Below are 13,397 nucleotides of genomic sequence, written 5' to 3' on the forward strand. Positions count from 1 at the left end.
TGTTGTCTTGTAAAGACGTGACTTCTTTTTTGCAATTCTTGCCACCAGGTCAGCTTCCAAAAGCCTTTGTGCAGATGCACTGCCACCTGCCTGCTGCCATTGCTGAGCAAGCTCTGCAATAGTGTTGAACCAATCTTGTAGCTGAATCCACTTAAGGAGGCATTCCTGAAACTTGCTGGACTTTGTGTGCTCTGAAGCCTTATTCACAGTAACTGAGCTTTTCCTGTTGAAGTTCTTTATGATCCAATCAATGGATTATTTAGTGACAATCTTATAAGCTGCAATGTTCTTGCATGTAAAGCCTACAGGCAATGTTCTTGCCTGTAAAGCCTTTTTGATAAAAATCAATGATGACTGCATGTGTTTCTTTGGAGGTAACCATAGTTAACAGAAGAAGACAATGATTCTAAGAACTAGCCCCCTTTTAAAGTATCCAGCCTACTATAATTCAATTAGCGGGACAAAGTTATATCAGATGCCGCCTTCTCATTATCGCTCTCTCCTGAGATAACGTGAAGATCATTGAAAAGATGTTGTGAAAAGCAAAATTTGGGTCAGTCTCAAACTTTTGGCTTCAACTATAGATTATTTCATGTACTAGTACCTATCAAATACCTTTCATGCCCGAATAATTTTTTTTCTGTTTCTTGGAGAATTATTCACTTAATCCCTGTTTTTAAAAAAATACAACGTGATCTATTATGAAACATTCAGTGATAAATCGGTAATCATGTCCATCCTGTCTGCAGATTGTGGGTTATTACACCAGTGAGAAGGTGATCCTATGGTGTCACTGAAACATTGTTGGGCACTGCATAGTCCACACATAAAACAGTGTTTCTTCTGTAAGTCTGATGGACTCCCCTTTGATGATGCACCATAATGAGTGTCTGTAAAGCTCATCCCTGCTGTCACACATAAAATGCATTAGAAATCAGCTCTTTAATATTCTCCTGCAGTAAATGTAGGTGTTCATATTGAAATTGTTTCACGTTTTCAGTAAGAATGATTCATAGAATGTGCAATTCAAGAAACCATTTCCTGAGCTGAAAATCAATATTTTCCATTCAGTTGTTAGAATATTCTTCACAGTAGACACCTCTGATGTTATTCTGTACTGTGGTTGCCATAATATTCTTCCAGTCTAGATTTCTGCAGTAAAATGACTCTCTGTTTAGTATGATATTGTTTTAGAGCCCGTCCACTTGGCTCCATGTATATAATTGATCATACTATTACTTTCCTGGGTTTCATATTGAGATTTACTGATGTAACAATATCCTTTCAGTGGCAGTTATGGAACTTAGTTGCAGTTGTACAGGTTGAGCGTTATGAAACGGATGAACTAACAATGTTTTAATTTAATATTCTTTTTAATCTAATTTCCATGTGCAGTTGAAATAATACATTTACATGCACTTTAGCCACATTAATTAAAACTCTTTTTTTTTTTGCAATTACTGACATTTATTCCTGGTACACATTGCCTCTATTAGTTCAGTTAAGATCACTACTAGATTTTAATAATGTGAAATGTCAGAATAATACTAGAGCTAATTCTTTATTTCAGCTTTTATTTTCTCCATCACTTTTCCAATGGCTTAAAAGAAGTTTATATACATGTAAATGGGTCAAATGTCTTTCAAAAGGGGACGACCCGTTTAATGTTTGTTGAAAAATGACTTGTGTCATGTGCAAACTAGATATCCAGGAGCAACGTACCAAAGCTAGAGTTTGTGATGGAGAGAAATCTAAAGTTTAATGATTGCAACCAAAATATATGGAAACTAAAACCTTGTATTTTTGATATTCAGGATAAAGCTCAGTTGCCTTTACCATGGACCTGCAACTCGACTTACATGACCAAAGATCCTTCCAGTTTAGGTGCTACAAGGTAGTCATCTGCCTTTATATGCATTGCCGTGCATGGAAAGTCTTAGTCTAGAATTAGTCCAACAAAGTATATGTTAAAGAATAAGTGTAATGGTTCATTAATTTACACTCCTTAAAACTGAAATTGCAAGACCAAGAAGGAAACATTTTTGGATTAAGAAAATCGCAAGATCGATAGACATGTTAACAGTATACAAATAGTGATAAAATTAAAACATTTTCAAAACATTTCTATTCATTCAGTTGTTCAGTATTTATTATGAGCACTACGTTCAGAAATACACACACTTACAAGACTTGGCTTCTATCAATGAGGTTTTTAATGGTGAAGGAATGTTCTGCCATGCTGAATGCACTTGGGCATGTACAATGCCTACAAGTAGTATTCAACCCCCTGCAGATTTAGCAGGTTTAATAAGATGCAAATAAGTTAGAGCCTTCAAACTTCAAACAAGAGCAGGATTTATTAACAGATGCATAAATCTTACGAACCAAAAAGTTTTGTTGCTCAGTTAAATTTTTATAAATTTTAAATATAAAAGTGTGGGTCAATTATTATTCAACCCCTAGGTTTAATATTTTGTGGAATAACCTTTGTTTGCAATTACAGCTAATAATCGTCTTTTATAAGACCTGATCAGGCCGGCACAGGTCTCTGGAGTTATCTTGGCCCACTCCTCCATGCAGATCTTCTCCAAGTTATCTAGGTTCTTTGGGTGTCTCATGTGGACTTTAATCTTGAGCTCCTTCCACAAGTTTTCAATTGGGTTAAGGTCAGGAGACTGACTAGGCCACTGCAACACCTCGATTTTTTGCCTCTTGAACCAGGCCTTGGTTTTCTTGGCTGTGTGCTTTGGGTCGTTGTCTTGTTGGAAGATGAAATGACGACCCATCTTAAGATCCTTGATGGAGGAGCGGAGGTTCTTGGCTAAAATCTCCAGGTAGGCCGTGCTATCCATCTTCCCATGGATGCGGACCAGATGGCCAGGCCCCTTGGCTGAGAAACAGCCCCACAGCATGATGCTGCCACCACCATGCTTGACTGTAGGGATGGTATTCTTGGGGTCGTATGCAGTGCCATCCAGTCTCCAAACGTCACGTGTGTGGTTGGCACCAAAGATCTCGATCTTGGTCTCATCAGACCAGAGAACCTTGAACCAGTCAGTCTCAGAGTCCTCCAAGTGATCATGAGCAAACTGTAGACGAGCCTTGACATGACGCTTTGAAAGTAAAGGTACCTTACGGGCTCATCTGGAACGGAGACCATTGCGGTGGAGTACGTTACTTATGGTATTGACTGAAACCAATGTCCCCACTGCCATGAGATCTTCCTGGAGCTCCTTCCTTGTTGTCCTTGGGTTAGCCTTGACTCTTTGGACAAGCCTGGCCTCGGCACGGGAGGAAACTTTCAAAGGCTGTCCAGGCCATGGAAGGCTAACAGAAGTTCCATAAGCCTTCCACTTCCGGATGATGCTCCCAACAGTGGAGACAGGTAGTCCCAACTCCTTGGAAAGGGTTTTGTACCCCTTGCCAGCCTTGTGACCCTCCATGATCTTGTCTCTGATGGCCTTGCAATGCTCCTTTGTCTTTCCCATGTTGACCATGTATGAGTGCTGTTCACAAGTTTGGGGAGGGTCTTAAATAGTCAGAAAAGGCTAGAAAAAGAGATAATTAATCCAAACATGTGAAGCTCATTGTTCTTTGTGCCTGAACTACTTCTTAATACTTTAGGGGAACCAAACATAATTCTGGTGGGTTGAGGGGTTGAATAATAAATGACCCTCTGAAAATACTTTTCACAATTTAAAAAAAAAATAAACAAAGAAATAACATTCTTTTTTGCTGCAGTGCATTTCACACTTCCAGGCTGATCTACAGTCCAAATGTCACAATGCCAAGTTAATTCCAAATGTGTAAACCTGCTAAATCTGCAGGGGGTTGAATACTACTTGTAGGCACTGTAAATCATCAAGATCCGCTGCTTAAAACCTTTGGGCTAAAACAACATTTTAGTGGTAAAAATGTAATTATTCTTTTTTCATCACCAAATAGTATAAAATTCTGTGAGGCATATGATCAATATGATCACTGCACCCCTAAATTAATGTATTGGGGAGTGTAGTTTGTAAAATGAGATCATATATGGGGGGTTTCTGCTGTTCTGGCACTTCAAGGGCTCTGAAAATCTGTCAGTGTGGCACCCTCAAACCATTCTAACTAAATTTGGACTCCAATATGGCAATTCTTCCCTTCTGAGCTTTGTATTTTGCCTTAAAAGTAGTTTTCAACCACATATGGGGTATCGGCATACTATAAATAAATTGTACAACAAATTTTGAGGTCTCTTTTCTCCTGCTATCATTGTAAAAATGAAAAAAATTGGGGTTAAAAGAATAGTTTTGTGGGAAATTTTTGTTTTTTCATTTTCACAGATCAACCTTGTAAAATTTTGCAAAGCACCTGAGGTTTCAAAGTGCTCATCACATGTGTAGATAAATTCTTGAGGGGTCTGGTTTCCAAAATGGGGTAACTTGTGGGGGTTTTCCACTGTTTAGGCACACCAGTGTCTCTCCAATCATGACATGACACCTGCACACAATTCCATCGCAGTCTGCGTTCCAAAACATCACTCCTTCCTTTCTGAGCCCTGCTGTGTGCCCAAACAGTAGTTTTCCCGCACATAGGGAATAGCTGTGTACTCAGGAGAAATTGTGCAACCATTTGAATGGTGCAATTTCTCCTGTTACCTTTGTGAAAATTAAAAAAATTGGGGCTGGAAAAAATTAGATTTTTTATTTTCACAGTTTAACATTATAAACTTCTTTGAAGCACCTGGAGGTTGAAAATACTCACCACACATCTAGATATATTCATTGAGGGGTTTGGTTTCCAAACTAGGGTCACTTGTGGGAGGTTTCTACTATTTAGGCACATTAAGGGCTTTCCAAGTACAACATGGTGACCACTAATTACTCCAGCCAATTTTGCATTCAAAAAGTCAAACTCTGCTCCTTCACTTCTTAGCCATGTTGGGCGGCACCCAAGCAGTACTTTTCCCCAACATATGGGGTATCTGTGTATTCAGGAGAAATTACACAACAATTTTTGGTGTTCAGTTTCTCCCGTTACTCTTGTGAAAGAAAATGGGGCCAAAAGAACATTTTTGTGGAAAAATTAGATTTTTTGTTTTCACTACTCAACGTTTTACATTTTTGTGAGACACCTGGAGGTTCAAGGTGCTCATAACACCTATATAAGTTCTTTGAGGGGTCTAGTTTCCAAAATGGGGTCATTTGTGGGGGGTTTCCACTGTTTAAGTACCGCAGGGGCTCTCCAAAAGGGACATGACGTTCTATTTCGATTCCCACCAATCTTGCATTCACTAGTCAAATGGTGCTCCTTCCCTTCCGAGCCCTGCCGTGTGCCAAAACAGTAAGTTTCTCTCACATATGGGGACATATGGGGTATCGGCGTGCTGGTGACAAATTGCACAACATATTTTGAGGTCCATTTTCTCCCATTTTTCTTGTGAAAATAAAGAAATTTGGGTCTAAAATAAAATGTTTGTGAAAAAAAAGTTAAATGTCCATTTTTACCTTCCACATTCCATTAATTCCTGTGAAGCACCTGAAGGGTTAATACATTTCTTGAATGTGGTTTTGAGCACCTAGAGGGGTGCAGTTTTTAGAATGGTGTCACTTTTGAGTATTTTCTGTCATATAGACCCCCTCATTGTCCCTTCAAATGTGATGTGCTCCGTAAAAAAATGTTTTCTAAATTTTGTTGGAAAAAGGAGTAATCGCTGGTCAACTTTTAACCTTTATAACTTGCGATAAAGAAAAAAAATTTTTCAAAAATTGTGCTGATGTAAAGTAGACATGTGATAAATGTTATTTATTAAATATTTTGTGTGACATAACTCTCTAGTTTAAGGATATAAAAATTAAACATTTTGAAAATTTCAAAATTTTCAAATTTTTTGCCAAATTTCAGATTTTTTTAACAAATATGCGCAAGTTATTTTGAAGAAATCTTGACACTATCAAGAAGTACAATATGTAGTGAAAAAATAATCTCAGAATCAGTGGGATCTGTTGAAGCATTCCAGAGTCATTACTTCATAAATTGTCTCTGGACAGAATTTGGCCTGGGCATGAAGGTGCAACCAGGGTTTGGGGGTAGAGGGATTAAATATTACCTAAAAAAAGCCTAAACATTGCCACAGATTATTTTTTTGAAAAGGAACTAAAAACAAAAATGTGTTAAAATGATAACATGTTAAAATAATTAAATCCAAGATTTGATTATCCCCGCGATACTGCAGAGATAACTTCAAAGTCTGTGATTGACTGCAGTAATCACAGAAACAATCTACTGTGTGTAATTGTTGCAGTAACGACAAGGACTACCAAAGTGGTAACAATAGATTGGAGGGCAATTTTATAAGTCCTTGTTATTTCATTATTATTATTTTAATACCTTTCTTGCTTAGTCCTTTCTTTTTTAAAAAAACCTTTAGATATTATATCATTGAATCCCTGATCCTGCCCTACTCCACTCACATTGCAGTAATCAGACTCGCTCTTATCCATCTCTTCTATCTGCAGAGGACACTCACAACACACAGGATCACACAGTAGCCTGCAGATGATGCAGACAGGAGACAGGGATGACAGCACACTGGCACTGGTACTATGTGTGAGCTTAGTTCCTGCAGTGTCAGTGCAGATATGCAGGGCTGCAGATTCAATAGGGCAAGCTATGGCTTTCAGGTTAAGGAGAAGTTGAGGAGGATGCTAATTCAAGAGGTGGAATGGTGCACGAAGCCCTTGGCCATATAAAGTGTGCAACGAGGACTCCTCATTGTGAAGCCTGCTCCACACAGAGCAGATCCTGGCTGTATTAAATTACAGGTATCTGCCTTTAACAGCAGCGATTGGCACTACACCTGATCGTTGATCTCTTAAATGCCACCTTGAATTGCTGGCAGTGTAATTAAGGTAATTATGTAATGTGGCACAGGTGTGATCTATGATTAAGGAATGATATTCTGAAATGCATAAGATGTAGTGAAGACAACACTGTTTGTCATTTGTGCACATGGATTCCCGTTGCTCCCCTCTTTGATGTCGATGGTTGCCATGACATTTGGGGCCCTGCTGAAGGACCCCGTTCATGTCATGTTAATTGTCCTGTGACATCCAGCCATTGGCTGGGTGTGATAGGAGACAATGGTTTTTACTACTGGAGTATTGCATTAATAATATAAGTCACTAAACAATTCAGGTTCCCTATGGTGAGTTGAAAAAAAAATTAAAAGTAAGAAAAAAAAAACTTGCTCATGTGCCGCCTCCAGCGGCCATTTTCCCAAAACCCACCGCCTGGAAATCAATGGGCAGAGCGGAGAGTGCACTCATGACAGACATTTTATGAAAGTCCAATTCCTGCATCTCTGCACCGCCGGGACACTCTCTCCTCCAAGCCTGGTACCCACAGCATCACCTTACTCCTGCTGCCACCACTAACTTCCTGCAGCAGCAACCCTACCTCCTTAGACTCCGATTTACCACTGCCCCCAATCAGGTTACCATATTTTGCTAACTCTAAGGCTGCCGTCACACTAGCAGTATTTGGTCAGTATTTTACATCAGTATTTGTAAGCCAAAACCAGGAGTGGGTGATAAATCCAGAAGTGGTGCATATGTTTCTATTATACTTTTCCTCTAATTGTTCCACTCCTGGTTTTGGCTTACAAATACTGATGTAAAATACTGACCAAATACTGCTAGTGTGACGGCAGCCTTAGAGTTAGCAAAATACGGTAACCTGATTGGTAAATGCTGAAAGGAAAAAAAAATGGAAAGGTCAGAATTTAGGTTTTTTTGGTCACTGAAAAAAAGCAAAAGAAAGTACCGTATATACTCGAGTATAAGCCGACCCAAGTATAAGCCGACCCCCCTAATATTGCCACAAAAAACTGGGAAAACTTATTGACTCGAGTATAAGCCTAGGGTGGAAAATGCAGAAGCTACCGGTAAATGTCAAAAATAAAAATAGATACCAATAAAAGTAAAATTAATTGAGACATCAGTAGGTTAAGTGTTTTTGGATATCCATATTGAATCAGGAGCCCCATATAATGCTCCATACAGTTCATGATGGGACCCATAAGATGCTCCATACAAAATACGCCCCATATAATGCTCCATATTAAAATATGCCCCATATAATGCTGCACAAAGGTTAATAATGGCCCCATAAGATGCTCCATAGAAAAATTTGCCCCATACAATGATGCATAAAGGTTGATGGCCCAATAAGATGATCCACACATTATCGCCCAATAAGATGCTCCATACATTATGGCCCCATGAGATTCTCCATACATTATGGCCCCATAGGATGCTCCATACATTGTAGCCCCATAAGATGCTCAAAACATTATTCTCCATAAGATGCTCCACACATTATGGCCCCATGAGATGCTCCATACATTGTGGCCCCATACATTGTGGCCCCATACATTGTGGTCCCATACATTCATACATTGTGGCCCCATACATTGTTGCTCCAATCATTGTGGCCCCATACATTGTGGCTCCATACATTGTGGCTCCATACATTGTGGCCCCATAAGATGCTCCACACATTTGCCCCATTTGCTTTTGCTGTGATTAAAATAAAAAAAATCACATACTCACCTCACTTCGCTCAGGCCCCCAGCACTTGCGATAGTCACCTTCCACGTTCCACCGCTGCGCGCTGCTCTGTCTTCCATCCTCTGCACTGACTGTTCAGGCAGAGGGCGGCGTGCACACTAATCGCATCATCATGCCCTCTGACCTGAACAGTCACAGCCAGAAGACGAAAGACAGAGCAGCGCGCAGCGGTGGAACGAGGAAGGTGACTATCGTGCAATGCTCACCTCCCCCATCATACTCACCTGCTCCCGGCACGATCCCTGGCAGCGTCTCACTGTCAGATGGTCTCCGGGAGCCGGCGGCATCTTCCTGTGTTCAGCGGTCACGTACCACTCATTACAGTAATGAATATGCGTGCATATTCATTACTTTAATGAGCGGTACCACGTGACCGCTGAACACAGGAAGAGCTGCCCAGAGACCATCGGACACGCAGGGACCGCACCAGGAGCATGTGAGTATGTGACAGCTGCCGCTCCCCCTCACCCGCCGACCCCACACCGACACTGACTCGAGTATAAGCCGACAGGGTCACTTTCAGCCCAAAAAAGTGGGCTGAAAATCTCGGCTTATACTCGAGTATATACGGTAATTAAAAAAAACACAAGCTCACCTTATAAAAAAATAAGCCCTCCGTTAAAGGAAAAATAAAAAACTTATGGGTTTCGAAAAAGGTGGTGCAAAATCATATATTTTTTTACACAGTTCTGCATTTTTTAAGCTGCTAAAATAGTAAAAAAAAACTATGTCTGGTATTATTACAAGCCAACTGACCTGGAGAATTAAGTTGTTATGTCATTTTTACTGCACAATTAATGCTGTAAAACTAAAACCCAGAAAACAATTTCAGAACTGCATTTTTTATCATCATTTCACGACAATTGGAACATTGTGTTATTCAATCAAAACCAAAACTCTTCCTGCACAAAACAAGCTGTCTAATGTTTATTGAAAAATAATATAGTTATGGCTATTTGAAAACGAGGAGGAAAAAATTAAAACACAAAAAACAAACATAGGGTGCGTCATAAACTTGTAAAATTAAGTTTTCAGGGTAACAGGCTCCCAAGATGTAGCTCTTATTCATCTAGAATACATTTCTTACTGTCTTCTTGTCTCAACCTAACTCCTAACTGTTCCAGCCTATGTGTCCAAGAAGAATGTCAATGTGACATCAATGTGTGACAAGAAACCTGGGAAACTTTTGGAAACTGTATAATGTACAGTAGAGAATGGTGCTTTTACCAACTTCGGCAGGGTTACCTACCTGCGTCTCTGTAGCTCTGATCATTTATTAGATGGCTTCTATGTGTGGTGGACCTTTCCTAAGATTCAGGTTCATCATTAAAATAAAATACTAGTTTGTCCATTTAAACCTAACGTTAAAATTTGTCACAAAAGCAAATGGCAGCCAGAGCATATGTGCGTCCAACTGGAATAGCACAATCCACAACATTTATTTTTCTTGTAATGAGGGACAGGAATTTTGGTGGCTCTTGTCATTTAAAAAGTGGTACAGAAGACAAATGGTTAGTCTCTAGGTGAGGTGCAATGCTCCCACAGTTGGTGGTCAGATCTCTGAATCAGCAGAAAAATAGTTGCAGTCTTGGCGGTCAAAATGGTGAGCTGGTGACCAAGATGGTTGACATCTCTTCCCCAAACGCCATTGAATCTACGGGTCTAAGGGAGGCTACTTTCCACCACAGCATACTTTGCCTAGGCGTTCATTTATGGGGGTTTAACAGCCACATGTTGTTGTGCTACTCAGGGTTTCAGCTAATTATACGTGCACTAACAGTGTGGGATAAGATTTCTCTAGGAATACCACTTCTATCAACAGCACACACTTCAACTTTGACTCAAGGTCCCTTTAACACCATTCATCACTTGCAGGAGAAGGACAACAGAAATGCTGCATTGACAACTAGTCTAAACAGTAAAATATAGACATGATGTACAGTATGTGCCTTTTTATTCTCCTTAATGACCTTAGATTAGCCCATGGGCAATCACATTTAATGTGGTGGCTAACTTGTATGGTGATGCTCCTGAACAGGACGTGCTAACAGGCTCCTTTATAAACTGTGTCTCACTCTCCCAACAGCATCTGCCACTCTTTTGCTATCTTTGAGTGGCCCTACTTCAGGGTTTCTATCTCCAGTACCGAGTTTCTCTCTACTCTCAACCATTGCCACAAGACAATCAAATGTTCCAAGTCTCCTGGTTTTCCACAACCTCTGTCTTACAGTCTAGTGGCATGCACTTCGGTGGTTGACTAGGCCAAGACCTCAGCCCATGCTTCTGGTACATCTCACTGTTTCACATGTGCTGACTCTGCACACAATTGTTACTTACATTTTTATGGTTGTGTCACAAACATGACACGAGAAATGTCCACCTATGTCTGACCTCTCTACTCCAACAAGATGGCATATAGAAACACTGTTCATCATGTCATCAACTAACACAAGAATGCTGAGACTTAGAGATGTTTGCCGGCTTCTGCTGTATGTGCCAGGGAGTGCCTGGGCTCTGTTGGTGCAATGGAATAATACATTTAATACAGAAGTAAGCTTTCGACAATAATACGTTTTTCATTGCTGTCTGACCTATTTTTGTATGTTACAGACAACTTAGAATTTTTCTAAAATGTATACATTGGCACATTTTGAGTTATAGTTTTTGAGAAAAGGCTGCAGTGAGATAAGGGTATGTGCACATGTTGCGGATTTTGCTGCGGTCAATCCGATGCAGATTCGCAGCAGTTTTACCTGAGTTTACAGTACCATGTAAACCTATGGAAAACAAAATCCACTGTGCACGTGCTGAGGAAAAAAAGCTCGGAAACGTAGCGTTGTTTATTCCGCAGCATGTCAATTCTTTGTGCGGATTCCACAGCGGTTTACACCTGCTCCTCAATAGGAATCTGCAGGTGTAAAACCGCAGTTGGAATCCGCACAAAATCTGCCAAAAAATTGGGGTAATTCCGCAGGTAATCCGCAGTGCGGTTTACCTGCGGATTTACCAAAATCCGTCCGGAAAAATCAGCACCACTTTCCGCAACGTGTGCACGTGGCCTAATGTTTAGCTATTATGTACTTATTAGTATAAAATTCTAATACAAATGTTATTTTTTCAGGTAATGTATTTGAGTTTGGTACAGGATCTAGTGCTTGCTCAAGCTGAAAATCAGTTGTTGAGGATCTCCTTCACGTATCAAATTAAAAAACTAGAGAGATTATCTTCCTGCATTCCTGTTTCAATTGCTAAAACCCATCTGTATATATAATGACTGAGTTGGTTAAATGCTTTTGTACGAGATGGTCGCACTGGTTACTGTAACAGAGCTTGTACCCACTAGCAAAGACATTGGTTCCTTAGTACAGAGTCATATAGAAGTTATGCTCCTCTATAGCCCGCTTATCACAACAGTGTACAAATCAGTGCTATAGTACTGCTGTGTACATTGGATTTTAATGGGAGAATGTCAGCAAGTTTTTGCTATGTAATCTGATAGCAGAATGATGTAGGGCATATACCCATGTTCCAATGATATTCCACTTTCTGGGCTACTTGTTGTAGTTTCAATAAAAGTTTTATCAGCAGGAGATTATCACTAGAGGACTAGCTGTCTTGTGCCATATAGTCTTCATGCTCTATGTAACTCCACCCCACCACTGATTGGCAGCTTTTTGCTTATGCACAGTGTACATAGAAAGGGCGGGGTTACACAAAGTTTAGCATTGAGAGAACTAGTAGATCTTCAACAGGGAAAACAATAATGTCATCAAAATTACAGTACATCATGTAGCCTAGTAAGTGACACATCACTGGATATAGGGGCTGTGACCCAACATTATTCTGATGTCAGAATGGACAGTAAAAACCTAGTGACAGATTAATTTTAATAGTGGCAACTTCATGATTCATGAAATTGGTTAGAATATCTTTTTATGTTGTTAAAAAAATATTATTTGTCACAAAATTTTTTGTGACAAAGCAAATTTTTTTCCCTGGGTTTAATTTCTGTCAACACAATTATCTCATTTTTTTTAACTATTACCCCCTTTCTGACATCTGACATACTATCCCGTCGAAGTGGTATGGGCCCGTATGACCACCGACGGGATAGTACGCCATCAACGATCAGCCGTGCTCACGGGGGGAGCGCGGCTGATCGGGGCTGGGTGTCAGCTGACTATAGCAGCTGACATCCGGCACTATGTGCCAGGAGCGGTCACGGACCGCTCCTGGACAATTTAACCCCCAGCACACTGCGATCAGAGATGATCACAGCGTTCAAGCGGCACAGGGAAGCATCGCGCAGGGAGGGGGCTCCTTGCGTGCTTCCCTGAGACCCTTGGAGCAACGCGATGTGATCGCGTTGCTCTGAGAGTCTCCTACCTCCTGCTCCCTGTAGGCCTGGATCCAAAATGGCCACGGGGGGCCTTCCGGGTCCTGCAGGGAGGTGGCTTGCAAGCGCCTGCTCAGAGCAGGCGCCAGGAAGCCTCCCTGCTGTCCCTCTGTGATTGCTGATCTGACACAGTGCACTGCAAAGTAACTTTACTGTGATGTCCCCCCTGGGGCAATATGAAAATGTAAAAAAAAAAATATTTACATGTGTAAAAAAAAAAAAAAAAATTACTAGATAAAGAAAAAAAAAATATATTGTTCCAATAAATACATTTCTTTATCTAAATAAAAAAACAATAAAAGTACACATATTTAGTATCGCCACATCCGTAACAAGCCGACCTATAAAACTGTCCCACTAGTAAACCCCTTCAGTAAACACCGTAAAAA

At 40.3% G+C, this 13,397-nt stretch overlaps 1 long non-coding RNA gene across 9 annotated transcripts in view; it reads left to right on the forward strand.

The window, feature by feature from the left end:
• Positions 1-13,397, forward strand: part of LOC143782488 (uncharacterized) — a 435,273-nt gene that overhangs the window by 271,303 nt on the left and 150,573 nt on the right. The window lies entirely within an intron of this gene.

This window comes from Ranitomeya variabilis, chromosome 6 (assembly GCF_051348905.1).
Source record: "Ranitomeya variabilis isolate aRanVar5 chromosome 6, aRanVar5.hap1, whole genome shotgun sequence".
In the NCBI taxonomy this organism is placed as follows: domain Eukaryota; kingdom Metazoa; phylum Chordata; class Amphibia; order Anura; family Dendrobatidae; genus Ranitomeya; species Ranitomeya variabilis.